This window comes from Saccopteryx leptura, chromosome 3 (genome assembly GCF_036850995.1).
Source record: "Saccopteryx leptura isolate mSacLep1 chromosome 3, mSacLep1_pri_phased_curated, whole genome shotgun sequence".
NCBI classification, from domain to species: Eukaryota; Metazoa; Chordata; class Mammalia; order Chiroptera; family Emballonuridae; genus Saccopteryx; species Saccopteryx leptura.
In genome coordinates, this window is record NC_089505.1 from 242,778,802 (window position 1) to 242,792,869 (window position 14,068).

General features: G+C 42.0%; 1 protein-coding gene across 5 annotated transcripts in view; it reads right to left on the bottom strand.

The window, feature by feature from the left end:
• Positions 1-14,068, bottom strand: part of TET3 (tet methylcytosine dioxygenase 3) — a 116,609-nt gene that overhangs the window by 40,244 nt on the left and 62,297 nt on the right. The window lies entirely within an intron of this gene.

The window sequence follows — 14,068 nt, forward strand, 5'->3', positions numbered from 1 at the left end:
TGGAATTCATAATTTTTAAAATGTAAAAAAAAATGTTATACCTATTCTATCTAGAACATATGCTCAACTTTATAGGAGAAACAAGACAGGATAATAACTGACTGGGCCTTAAAAAGTTTATCTGGCTGGGTGGAAAAGTTTGACCCATACTTATTACTTATCCCAAAATACATTCTAAAAGGTTGAAAACTTCAATTAAAAAAATTAAAATATACAAATTCTGGAAGAAAAACAATGGAAGAGTTTTAATAATCATGTAAGTGGTAAGATTTCTATGTATGAAATGAAATTCAGAAGCCACATGCATACACAAAAAACCCTGATAGATTTAACTAAAGAAAACTGTATAGTTATAGTACTTACTACCAAAAATCAAGCCAAAAGCCAACACCACATTGGGAAGAAATAGTCTGAAACTCACACCAGACAAAAGGCTAACTGCCTCTTATAGTAAAATAATCAGTAACAACAGAAACATGAAAAAAGGATAAAAATGGTTCTTTGAAAAGAAAATGAAAATGGCTCAAACATGTACAGGCATGCCTGTTTTACCTTTCATATGAATCACATCAAAGTCTGACAAGTTCCTGTGTTGGTGAGGGTGTAGGAAAGCAAGCAGTACAGAAAACAGTTTAGTGATATATTAAAAGTACAACCACCCAATCCATTTGACTCAGCAATTTCAAAGAATGTCAAAATTCTAGGAATTTGGATATACATTTACATGTGCAAAATAGGCACATGTAAATAGGCACTTGACTATTCATTGCATTATTTGTAATGACACTATCAGAAATCTAAATGTCTATCATAATATATTATATTATGTGTTATAAGTACAGTATGGCACATCCATATAATAAAATGCTAAGAGCTTTCAAAAGGAATTAGGCAGCTCCAGATCTAGTGAAAAAAAAAAAAGACCTCCAAGTTTTAACCTTTAGAGTAGTATGAACGTTCATGTACATCCTTGTGCCTCTTGATCGATTTATTTTAAAAATGTGTAAGGCAACATTAAAAAAGGCAAATGTTCTTCTTGTTTCCATAAACTGGTTATCAAACATGATTTTAAGTTAATAAAACTGCAACTGGAACTAATTTCATTTTTTGAACAAAAACTCACTCCCAGGGGTCAGCAAGCATGAAAAAAACTCACTACTCAAAGGGTTAAGTGGGAAAACAGGCAGTGCAGCATGTATACTACGCAAGTTAGTGTGCACAATCACACACATCAGTATGTATGCACACATATGCACCCATCCCAGTAGCTAGGAAGGAAGTATACAAACCCCATAGCAAGCAAGCCTGGGGACTGAATGGTTAGGTTTCTCTGGGAAAGGCCGTGAAAACACAAAGGCCCGACACAGCCAAGTGCCAAACAAAATCAAAGTTGCTGTCTCCCTTTTAGCAGTTTACAAGGCAGCCCAAGGAGTCTTACAGAGGACTGTTTTCGTTTAATTACATCCCTCTCCTTAATTATATGTCTGTATCAGAAAGAAGATATTCTATGGGAAGAAACTGGATTTATTAACAAGTATGCTTAGTTATAAAACTAGTACACATTTATAAATTTAATTATCTTAATTTTTTTTTTGAGAGAAATGTCAACTTGTAGTTCCATCACTTTAGTTGTTCATTGATTGCTTTGCATATGTGTCTTGATGGGGGCTCCAGCTGAGCCAGTGACCTCTTGCTCAAGCCAGCAACCTTGGACTTCAAGCCAGTGACCATGGAATCATGGCGATGATCCCATGCTCAAGCCCATGATTCTGTATTCAAGCTGGCGACTTCAAGGTTTCGAACCTGGGACCTCAGCATCCCAGGTTGACACTCTATTCACTGCACCACCACCAATCAGGCTAATTATCCTAATTTTTATACATATCTTCATTATATATAATATGTATTATATATGCATGCTCTGAAATGGTGACCAATATGATTGTTTTCCCATAATGAAATAAGGTTTATTAACTTTCTTGGTGCTGTTTAATGCCATTAATCTTAAATCAACGTGGGAGTTTACCCTGATTACATTTATTGCAACATGCATAGTGTTCTGTCATTTTATGTTTTACATGTTTATGTTTTTGTTTGTCTGTTTTTGTATTTTTCCGAAGTTAGAAGCGGGGAGGCAGTCAGACAGACTCCTGCATGTGCCCAACCAGGATCCACCCGGCATGCCCACCAGGGGGCGATGCTCTGCTCATCTGGGGCATTGCTCCGTTGCAGCCGGAGCTATTCTAGCACCTGAAGTGGAGGCCATGGAGCCATCCTCAGCACCCGGGCCAACTTTGCTCCAATGAAGCCTTGGCTGCGGGAGGAAAAGAGATAGAAGAGGGGAAAGGGTGGAAAAGCAGATAGGCACTTCTCCTGTATGCCCTGGCTGGGAATTGAACCCGGGACTTCCACACACCAGGCTGACGCTCTACCACTGAGCCAGCCGGCCAGGGCCTCTTTCTTATCTTTTGTTATAAAGTTGATATTTTCTTTTTACTGTCCCTCCAAGAAATTTGGAAAATCTATAGAATGTGTTTTGTGATGCTAGGGGTACTTTTGAAGAGATAGAAGTTAACACCTTTATAATTTCTCCCACTTTCTCCTTTACCTCCTATTTTTTTGTTGGTATCCTTGTAAATATGCCCCCCTCATTATAAAAGAGATATATAAAAATAAATTTGCTTCAGGTGTAGTATAAGTAGATATATTACCTTTTGTTTTTTAAAAAGATCACAACTGTGTAAATTTAGACTTTATATTTGAATACACTTAGTCTTCCCTGCTAACCTCTTCATACCCCCGTTTCCCCAATTTCTACTTATTTGATTCATCACCAGAAAATCTGAGTTCTTGCATATTTGGAAATGTTTTTTTATGAAGGCTTTACATGAGAATCCCAACTTTATTGGGTATAGAATTCTTAGGTAAAACTTTTTAATCTCAATATTCTGAGATTGCAATACATATATCCAACAAAGAATTCACCTACAATAAATTACACTTACCAAGCAATAAGAAAAAGAAACACAAGAGAGAAATGGGCAAGTGGCTTGAACAGGTACCCTACAAAGGAGGACATACAAAAAGCTGCTGAACCTCACATTGGTCATCAGGAGAACATAAATTAAGGCCACAATTAGATGGGATTATTCACTTACCACAATGGCAGAGAGACTATTCACAACACCTGCTGGTGAGCATGTGGAGCACTGCCAGTAGGAACTCCAACTGATATAACCATTTTGAAAAATGAATAGTCCTTATGAAAGCTGACCACGTAAGTTCCACTCAGATATACCCTACAGAAATATGTTTGTATATACATGTACCAAGAAACGCATATAAGAATCTCTTAAGTCAGCATGACCCATTAGAGCCCCAAACTGGAAATAATCCAAAGGACTATAAACTATTTAATGGATGAATAGTATATTCATAAATGGAATACTATACAGCAATGAGAATGAATGAACTACAGGCACTGCTATACATAGTTGAATCTATGAATATTGTGCAAACAACATTGAACAAAAGTATACACAACATTGAATAAAAGCATATGTATGTAACTAGATATAGATATGATTCCATACCTCTGAAGTTCAAGGACAGGCAAAACCAATCAATATTAGAAGTTAGAATAGCTACCTAAGGACAAGGTTCAGCAAACTTTTTACATTCTGGGCCAGATGGCAACTATTTAAGGCTTTGCAGGGCACAGTGTCTATAGCAACTCTTCGTCTTTGCTGATGTAGTGTGAAAGCAGTCATAGATTAAGACAGAAATAAGCATGGCTATGTTTCATTAAAACTTAAGGAATCTAAAATTTAGACTTCATAGAATTTTCAGGAATTTTGAGATATTTTTCTTTTGATTTTTTTAACCATTAAAAAATGTAATAATCATTTTTAGCTCACAGTTATGGGCCAGATTTGGTCTGCAGGCCATCATTTGCTTGAGGGATGGAGGCTGTGACTGGGTGGGGCCTGAGAGAACTTCTGAGGGTCTGGGAAAGTTGTTTCTTGACCTACATGGGGATACACAAGTATGTGCCTCTTGTAAAATCATATTGAGCTGTACATTTAAGATTTACATATCTTCCTATATGTGTATTTTAATTAAAAAAAGATTTAGGCCCTGGCCGGTTGGCTCAGTGGCAGAGCGTTGGCCCAGCGTGTGGAAGCCCAAGTTTGATTCCCAGCCAGGGCGCATAGGAGAAGCGCCCATCTGCTTCTCCACCCTTCAACCCTTCCCCCTCTCCTTCCTCTCTATGTCTCTCTCTGTTCCCCTCCCGCAGCCAAGGCTCCATTGGAGCCAAGTTGGCCCGGGTGCTGAGGATGGCTCCTTGGCCTCCGTCTCAGGCGCTACAATGGCTCCAACTGCAGAGAAGCAATGCCCCAGAGGGGCCGAGCATCACCCCCTGGTGGGCATGCTGGGTGGATCCCTGTCGGGCGCATGTGAGAGTGTGTCTATCTGCCCTGCCCTCCCCCCCCCCCCCGCCACCCCTTCACACTTCGTAAAAAAAAAAAAAAGTTTTAAAAAATATTTTATTTATTGACTTAAGAGAAAGAAGAAGGGGGGGGAGGAGAGAGGGGAAGGGAAAGGAGCAGGAAGCATCAACTCATAGCAGTTGCTGCTTATATGTGCCTTGACCAGGCAAGCCCAGAGTTTCAAACCAGCGACCTCAGCATTGCAGGTGATGCTCTATCCATCCACTGTGCTACCACAAGTCAGGCTAAAAAGTATTTTCTTAAAAAAAAAAGTTTGAAAAACTAAGTATGCGTGACCAATTTAATTTTTTGGTTATTTTATTTGTAGGTGCTTCTGAAATTAAGTAACTTCATCAGGATCATTACTTGTCCATTTTTCTTCATTTTCGAAAGTTTTTCTTCTATACTGGACTCTTGCCTTTGTTCAGTTTGTTCCAGGCTCTTCTCTGAGAACCAGTGAGCGATCCCAACATTCCCAGGCGCTGAATCTGCAGGCAGCATCCCTCTGCCTCCCTCCTGAATCTCCACTCCAATGGTGCTCGCTTCCATTTTCCTCCGTTTTGGAGTGATCTTTCAAGCCCAGCTCTCCTCCTCACTGATTCCCTTTCTCTGTAACTGATTCTGCTTTTTGCACCTTCTAGAACAGCTGCAAGAGAGCTCTGTGCGATGGCTTCTGCCATTTAATCTGTACCTCCTGTGACTTCTCTGTAACTCTATTCTAACACCCCGGCTTTCATTTCTGGTTTCACTGTACACATTTCAGTTAAGTTCCTTGAAGGTATAAATAAGTTGTTCGAACTCTTCTTGTATTTTCTAATGTAAACTTTCGTTTTGAATGTTTTATTAATCCATCTACTCGTCCCTCAGATTCTGAACGGGTTGCACGTTGAGTTTTGTGTTTGTTCGCTCGCTAACTAATCTTTCAGTGGAGGAAATTTATCTCTGGGATTTCTTCTGCTCAGCATGACTGACATTTGGACGGGATAATTCTTTATTGTGGGGGCTGTCCTATGTATTGTTGAAGGTTTAGCCGCATCCCTCACGCTACCCACTAGATGCCAGTAGTGCCACACCAGTAGTAACAATGAAAAATGTTCTCAGACATTGTCCAAGTTGCCCTGGAGAAAAGAGGGGTGAAACAGCCCCCAATTGAAAGCCACTGGTTGAGACTCATTTGCCCCAAATCCGAATGAGTAGAATCTCCTTTCCCTTCTCTACCTGGACATTGTTCAAATTCTTCTCTTAGAAATTAAACTAGAGAATTGGATGTTATAGGGATTTCAATTATTACTCCAAAAGTTCAGCAGCCTGGGCAGGGGGAGGCAGGGAGGCTCTGCTGCTGGCCGTGGACAGTTGCCCTGGGAAATTTCATCTCTACACTCTCTTTGTCAGGGCCAATGCCCAATACTCTGACTTCTGTGTGTTGAGGGTTGGGCTGTACTCTATCCTGATGCTAGGATTTTGGTTTATTTCCTCATATGGGAGTGAGCTGGTCATTCTGATAAGACATCAAGTTAAAATAAAGCCCCATGGTTTGCAAGATTTTTGTTTGGGGTGGTTCGACAAGTATATTTCCCTCTGCACAATGGCCTTTGTTTGGTGCTGCTGGCCCTTGGTTACAAAGCTCACTCCTAGGATATGGTTTCCCGTCTCCCTAGCCAACCAGCCTCGCCCCACACCTCATCCTCATCAGAAGCTGGAGCAAAGAGGAAAAGCCAGCTGTTTGCAATCCCGACTCTCCAAAGAGAGTGCCAGCCTATCTCTCTAAGCTGCGGTGTCCCTCTGAGCCTCCACTATTGTGTTTCTCAATACTGGGAGTTGTATACCCCATGTTATCCTTTATTTTAATTCAAATGGACTTTAAATTGGCAGACAGCCCTTGAAATTCATGTTTTAAGATTGGGGCTATTTTCAAATTTCAGTTGATGAAATTTCTCCTCTATGTTTGTTTCTTTTGGTTTCTTTCACCAGGTTTCAGGAAAGGGATATTTTGCTATCTTGCTGTTAAGCCACTGTTTTTCCTTTTAGTCCCTGGTATAATATTTCTTCCTTCTCCACAGAGGTAAGGTGACAGAGGAAGAAAACAGCACAACTCTTTTTGAAGAATAATCTGTTTCATGTCTCACTTTGAGCAGTGAGAACAGATGTGACTTTTTTCCCTAAAATACATAGTAGAAAGCTCTAGGGTAGAGCTCAGGAGAGAAAAATCCATCTTTTGACAAATGCTGATTAGGTGCTTTTCTTCTCTGCCCTGTGCACTTCATTTTATACTCATTAAAATAGAAAATATGTCTACTCCACTTCTGCACTAGGCTGTGGAAAGAATGAAATGTATCCTTTCTGCTATCAGCAAGAGATACTGAACACAAGAAACTACTCCTTACTGTCCAACAGAAAAAGGCCACAGACCTTCCACCTTTGTCTCTCTCTACAGAGACTGGGGCACCCACACGTTCCCAGTGGGGACCCGCAGGCCCAGTCTAGATACAGGCAGAAAAATGTTTTCTCTTTATGACACTGACACAGACAGCCAGTTGATAACTGGCATGCAATTACTACAGAGCTGTCAAGATCACACAAAGGTTATACTGTAGCTATTTCCTTTTTCCAAACAATCCTATATAATGCCTCAATTTCCTGATGTATTTTGCTAGTGGGCTTAAAGCCAAACAGCTTAAGCTTAATAGCTAATTAGCTTCTACTTCCATGATAGTCTATGACTGCTAGCACAATACCTCCTGGCAGTTACAAATCCATGTGGAGAGAAGGTAGATGGGTGGGTCCTACGCTGAATTGGGTGTGCCAGATGCACTTTTTTAAAAATTAAAATCTCAGGCCAGCTACCTGTAAGTTCATGAGTAGCATGCTCAGCCTTCAGGTAGTAGACAGAAATATATACTTTTACAACAATGGGCACATTCACTGATGACAAAGATTAAAAGTAAGGGGATCATTCCTAAATCAATTCGATGTCTTTGTAGAGTTTAAATATGGATGTAGAATAAAGATTGACCAGCAAACCAAAAAATACCAGTGTAAATGCTTTAGAAATACAATATTTGGTCCCTATTTTTAAGAAACCTGGGATTTAATGGAAAGGACTAGTAGTGCACACATAATAAATAATGTAAGACAAAGAAAAACCCAGCATTAAATCTTGACCCTTCTTCAATACTGGTGCTGTTAACTCTCTCAACCTCCCAAACTATCAATTGGTTCTTTAACATATCCTCTCAATTCCTTTTTTTCTTTTTTTTTTTAAATTCAGTGAGAATAGGGGAGGCAGAGCCAGATTCCTGCATGTGCCCTGACTGGGATCCACCTGGCAAGCCCACTAGGGGGTGATGCTCTGCCCATCTGGGGCATTGCTTTGTTGCTCAGCAACAGAGCTCTTTTTAGTGGCTGAGGTAAAGGCCATGGAGCCATCCTTAGTGCCCAAGGCCAACAGAGAAAGAGAGAGAGAGAGAGAGAGAGAGAGAGAAGCGAGAGGGGGAGGGGTGGAGAAGCAGATTGGTGCTTCTCTTGTGTGCCCTGACCAGGAATCAAACCCGGGACATCCACGTGCCAGGCTGAAGCTCTACTACAAAGCCAACCGGCCAGGGCTCTCTCCTCAATTTCTTTCCACACCTCCTTCATGGCTTCCTGTTTTGAGATTCTCTCCCCTAAATGTTACTATCCTGCATTCTTAGGTCTCTTCTCCATCTACATATTCAGCCTGGTGAAATGTCCCTAAATCGAAACTTTAACTACTACTAGTTTGCTGAAGAACCTCCAATTCTCAGATCCAATCAGATACACACCTCCAAACATCTCAAAGTCTGCATGTCCAAACTTGCTCCCTTCCTAATATTTCAAATCTTGGTGAATGTCACCATCATCGCACCCAGTCATCCAACCTAGAACCTCAGAAGTCACCTGTGACGGCTTCTTCCTCCTTACTCCCAAATCCAACTGGTCATTGAACCAACTGATTGTCTTCTTCTTTCTCTTATCAATCCCCTTTTCTTCCCTCCTACTCAATGTCCTTCCTAGGCCAGGCACCTATTACTTCTCGCCTGAACTTTGCCTGAGCTTGCAAACTGGTTTCTCTGCCTGTGCTACCATCCCCGTTTACCCTGAAACTTTCTCCTCCGGCCACTCCCCATCTTCCATCTAACACACTGGTCACACCTGAATGACTTGTATTTCCCCATGTTTTCTCATCTCCACATCTTCATGTCCCTTTGCCTAGAACACTCTACCTTCTCCTTCTTAATCTATTAAACTTCTACTTTAAAATTCTGATCAGACATCACCACCTCCAGGAAGTTCTTTCTGATACCCTCCTACTCAGAGTCAGATTCCCCACCTTCATACTTGGGTCCAAAGAAATATCGTATTGTCTTAAAAAATATTTAAACAACAAAGTTCCTCTTTTTCTCAAAAAGAATGCAAAGGGGGAAATACATTCTCATAAAAACTGCAGGAAGTAGGCTTTACACGATTGTGAACAGAGATGAGTCTCTGGGTCCCCCATTCAGAACAGTGGTCCATACTGAAGTGACCAGTGGATCCTGCTGTCAGCCACATTTGCAGGACAACATCCCTCCCTCTGCCAAACTTTCACCACATTCCAGGCAAAGGAGTTATTTTCTTGTATTGGTCTTTGGCTATTTTTTTAGGGCAGGATGATCAACTGGATAAAAATACAGCATTTCTATGAAGGCAACCCTAACATCTCTGTCTCCTAATCCGTCTGTAGCTGCCTGTGGACTGTGCCTCAAGCACATCAGGCCAAGCCTTGAAAGTTAACACAGACCTGTTTCCTTTTCTATAAAATAATAAGATGATCTCAAAGGACAGTTTTCCCACTAAAATGTCTTTGTGTGTGTGTGTGTGTGTGTGTGCGTGCATGTGTGTGTGTGTTTCTGACTGGAAACGGGGAGGCAGTCAGACAGACTCCCACATGCGCCCGACTGGGATCCACCCAGCATGCCCACCAGGGGGCAATGCTCCACCCATCCAGGGCATTGCTCTGCTGCAACCAGAGCCATTCTAGCACGTAAGGCAGAGGCCATGGAACTATCCTCAGCGCCTGGGCCAACCTTGCTCCAATGGAGCCTTGGCTGCGGGAGGGGAAGAGACAGAGAGGAAGGAGAGGGGGAGGGGTGGAGAAGCAGATGGGTGCTTCTCCTGTGTGCCCTGGCTGGGAATCGAACCTGGGACTCCCGCACGCCAGGCCGATGCTCTACCACTGAGCCAACCAGCCAGGGCCTCAAACGTCTTTTGAACTCATTCCCTGTCCTACACTGTCTCTCTTGTGAGTTTCCCCATTTCCAAGAATAGACAAAATATAAAAGGGCCCAGGCAAAAGTCGTTGCAGCCCACTGCCCTGTCCCTGACAGTGTCTACAGGATGGTTAGGGGTGGTTATCAGGACCTCCAGTGTGTGCCTCCGAGTATTAGAAATATATCAGTACTCTCTTCCCATAATAATGCAATGTAGAACTTCAACATGTGCTGTTTTCCCAAACCTGTACATATCACACTATCTTCTGGAGTAAGGCATTTCCTTTCATGACTTTTACATTTATTTCTTTACAGCTTCAAAGGGTACCCTTAGTCCTAGTATTTCCAGATTCAGAGAACAAGTTCATACAAATTTCATCCATACCTTTAGAAACTCATGGTCTTAAAACAAGGATAAAACAGTGCTCTTGGTGTTTGGGTTTTGGTTACCTGGTAATGCTCATATTGGCCAAAACTGCTTATTTGAGAAAACTCACCGTAGACACTGAATATTACCTTTCTTTTGTAACACCATAAAATCTTTTTATGCTTTTATAAAGTTGTTTCCATAGCAGTTGTCAATCATTTACTGTAAGCACTTAGTGGCATCTCTGAATTTCACCGTCACTACCATGAGATCTTCCTGACACTGATGTGCCATCCACACCCTCCCCCTGCTGCTGCCTGGCTGAGCTTCTAGGATAGAAGATGGTTCCCATCGGACACATTTCCAGAGTGAGCGCTCTATTCTTAACCCTTGTCCTGAGCCTGAGTTCACAAAAACCATCCTGCCATCGCCTCTGACAGAAGCCCCTGTCCAGATGTGGAGGTCCAGACATTTCTGGAAAATAGGATGGCCTTTTCCCTAACATGAACCCCTCCAGAAACCGTTTCCAAACAAATCTCTTCCTTCTTTGGCCCTCTTTGTTTCTAATACGATGGTTTGAGTTAGGACTCATTTCTCAACTAAACAATCTCAGTCACTTCAGTGAAGAGTCCAACTGCTTAGGTTCAAATCTCACTTTAACCATTCACTGGTTTCATGGCCTGGGTAATTACTTAATCTAACTTCACTCTCTTCATCATTAAGATGGAACTACAGTACTGACAGTATCTACCTCGTACAGATGTGCTGAGCACTGAATGAGGTGGTGACTATAATGTAGTTGTCACTGTGCCTGGAATACACCATGGTTTAATAATAATAATAATAATAATAATAAGCTTTTTAACTAGTCTCTTGCCATAAGTTTATGACCCTTCACCAATCCATCTTCCATGCTATCTATAGGATGTACTCTATTTCTTATTAAAAAAATTTTTTTGAAGACTTTATTTATTCATTTTAGAGAAAAGAGAGAGAAGGAGGGGAGGAGCAGAAAGCATCAACTCCCATATGTGCCTTGACCAGGCGAGACCAGGCTTCAAACCAGTGACCTCAGCATTTCGAGGTCAACTCTTTATCCAGTGCACCATCATGGGTAAGGCTCTAGGATGTACTTTAAAAAAATATTTCTTTATTATAAAATACATATATTTCACAGAAAATTCAGAAAACCTATGAGGAAAATGTCACTGATAGTGTAACCACTGCTGATATATTTCCTTCTAATCTTTTTTCTATTTTTTTAACCTAGGTGAGATGATCATTTATATACTCTTTGTGCCTGCTGTTTTCACCTTAGCATTTTTCTGTAATTTCACATTAACAACACAAGGTAGGTCCAGTTCTAATTCTTTTGTTTAGCAAGAAACGAATGGTGGTGGGAATCTCTACTCCCCTATCTCTGCCCAATGCCCCTGCCCTTCCCCATCTGCCAAGGCAGTGGCGGCCAATGTTGCCACCGCCAGGTTTCTCTGATGCTGACAGTCTACTGCCTGCTCTTCTGCTAACTTCAAAGCTGAGACCTGTCCTCTCGGGGTGAGGGGCGCTTCTGGCCCAAGGAATGCAGGAGACCGCTGAGGGGTCAGGTCTCCCCGGTGCTACTGGTCTGGATCCCGATAGCTGGCTCCTTCCACCCCTAAGCCTGGGCTCATGCCCTCCTCAGTCTGGAGGGGCGCCTTCTTGTTTCTCCCCATCTGTGTTCACTGCATTTTTCAAGACCCAACTCTGAACAAGAATTTGTTAAATAAAACATTACCTTCCACAATGACAACCAGGCCTGATGCTTCAGAGCACTCTGACAGTTTAGCCACTTCCATATGACGGCACAGGTCCCTGGCAGACACCTGCTGGGTGGACTGAATATTTTATTGCTTACACTGTCTCTTCAAACAAACCACAGAGTCCTTCAGAGGCGAACTATTTCTCTCAATTTGTATTCCTACTGGTCATTAGCACAGAGCTGGGTAATCAATAAATGACTGAGGATTCAAGCAATAGCCATCACTTTTCTTCCTTTATAATACACTTTTACTTCTTTTTGTTGCCTTATTGCATTCAATAGGCTTGATGACAGCTAACACTCTTACAGTGTGTACTATGTACCAGACATTGTTCTAAGGGCTTCACACACATTTACTAAATGACTCCTCACAACAGCCCTGGAAAGGGAGATACCATTATGATTTTCATTCTATATATGAGGAAGTGATGGGATTAGATTTCAAATAAAAAAAACTAGTTTGAGCAAACACAATGTCCATATAACTGAACCCCAAAATTAAAATATTTATTAAGGATCAACTATCCTAAGTACTAGGATACTTCCTACCAGTGGTGGGATTCAAATAGTTTAACAACTGGTTCTCTGCCCTAATGACCATTTTAAGTATAAAAATATATATATACCAAAAGGTAGTTTATTATTTCATGCACTTAATACTTAAATAAGAACAATAAAAGAGGCACACAAAACTAGATTGTTATAAGAAAGAGTTTTAAAATATTAACAAAAAGTATTAAATAATACTTGACAAAAAACAATAAAACTGTTACTTAAGATATTTCTATATTGCTTGACTGGCATCCTCACTTGCAATTTTATTCACCTATGGATGGAATAAACATTACCAGGGGCGCTTAGAATATGCTGTTACAAAAGAGTAGGAATGTAAATTTGTAATTTCTACATTGGGCAGCTGCCCAAGCACCCACCTTAGAGAGAACCCTGATTACAAGTGCCATTTTAACAACTGGTTCGGTGAACTCAACAAAAAATTAGGTTATCGGTTCTACCAAACCAGTGCGCACCGGCTGAATATACCACCACTGCTTCCTACCCTGGAGGAGGAGAAACACCTAACCATGCACCACATATGGCAGATGGGACAGACACACACAAACACAGAGAGGGAAGGTGGCCAAGGGAGCCCAACTCCTATGGTCAGAGCAAGCCACTCCCAAATGCTGGGAAATAAGAGGCCCTCAGAGTCTTACATTATTAGTCCAGGAATAGCCCTTGGCCGGAGCCTCGTTCCAGAGCACATCTGTGAGTGTCCGGCAGGACCCAGCACACCCCCCAGATAGAAGCCTGGGGCCAATTCTCCCTTGCTCCACAAGTGGTTCCCTGTCACTCATCCTTCTGCCCTGTACCCCAGTAGTCTCCTCCTCATTGACAGGGCCCCAACGTCTCAACAAATTACATAACTGACCTGATACTGATGTATTCTACAAGCAAAGAAGACAGCCTTTTTGTAGAACCTGGCTATCATAACATCTCAAGAATCCAACATGCTCATCATCAGCATCAACATGTATTTTGGTCAACAACAGAAACATGTATTTTTTAGGGAACACTCCATAAATGCCAGAGAGCTGGAGTCTAAAGTGGACCTGGGACCAATGCATCAGTGACCCCCCCCACACACACACACACAGAAGCCCACGGGAGCAGTCCTCCAGGCCTGGGACTGCTTTCACTCTGGAAGGCAAGAAATGGACCCAACTCCTCAGTGCTCTCACCTACACCACAGCCTCACCCACCCGGATACTAACTACATCCCAACCCAGATTCCAGTCTCTCAGCCCCTTCAAACCCAGCTCGCCCAGAGCTCATTGCCTCTCCTCCAAATCTGTTCTCAGTGACCACCACCACCACCACTGAGGTGGGGAACCGAGTTGTCCTCACCCCACATTCCCTCCTCCTCAGGGGCTCCTGAACCCTCTCACCCTGTGTGCCCCTCACCCACTGACTCTTTCAATCCAGACCCTTGTCATTTCTTGTCTAGCTCAAGACATCTTTCTTACAGGTCCCCCCACCAATCCTTCCTCTCTACCAAGGCCAGAATAGTCTTTCAGAAGCACAAGGTCATTACTTGCTTTAAAACCCTAGAGACCCACTATTACCTATGAGATCAAGTCAAACTCCT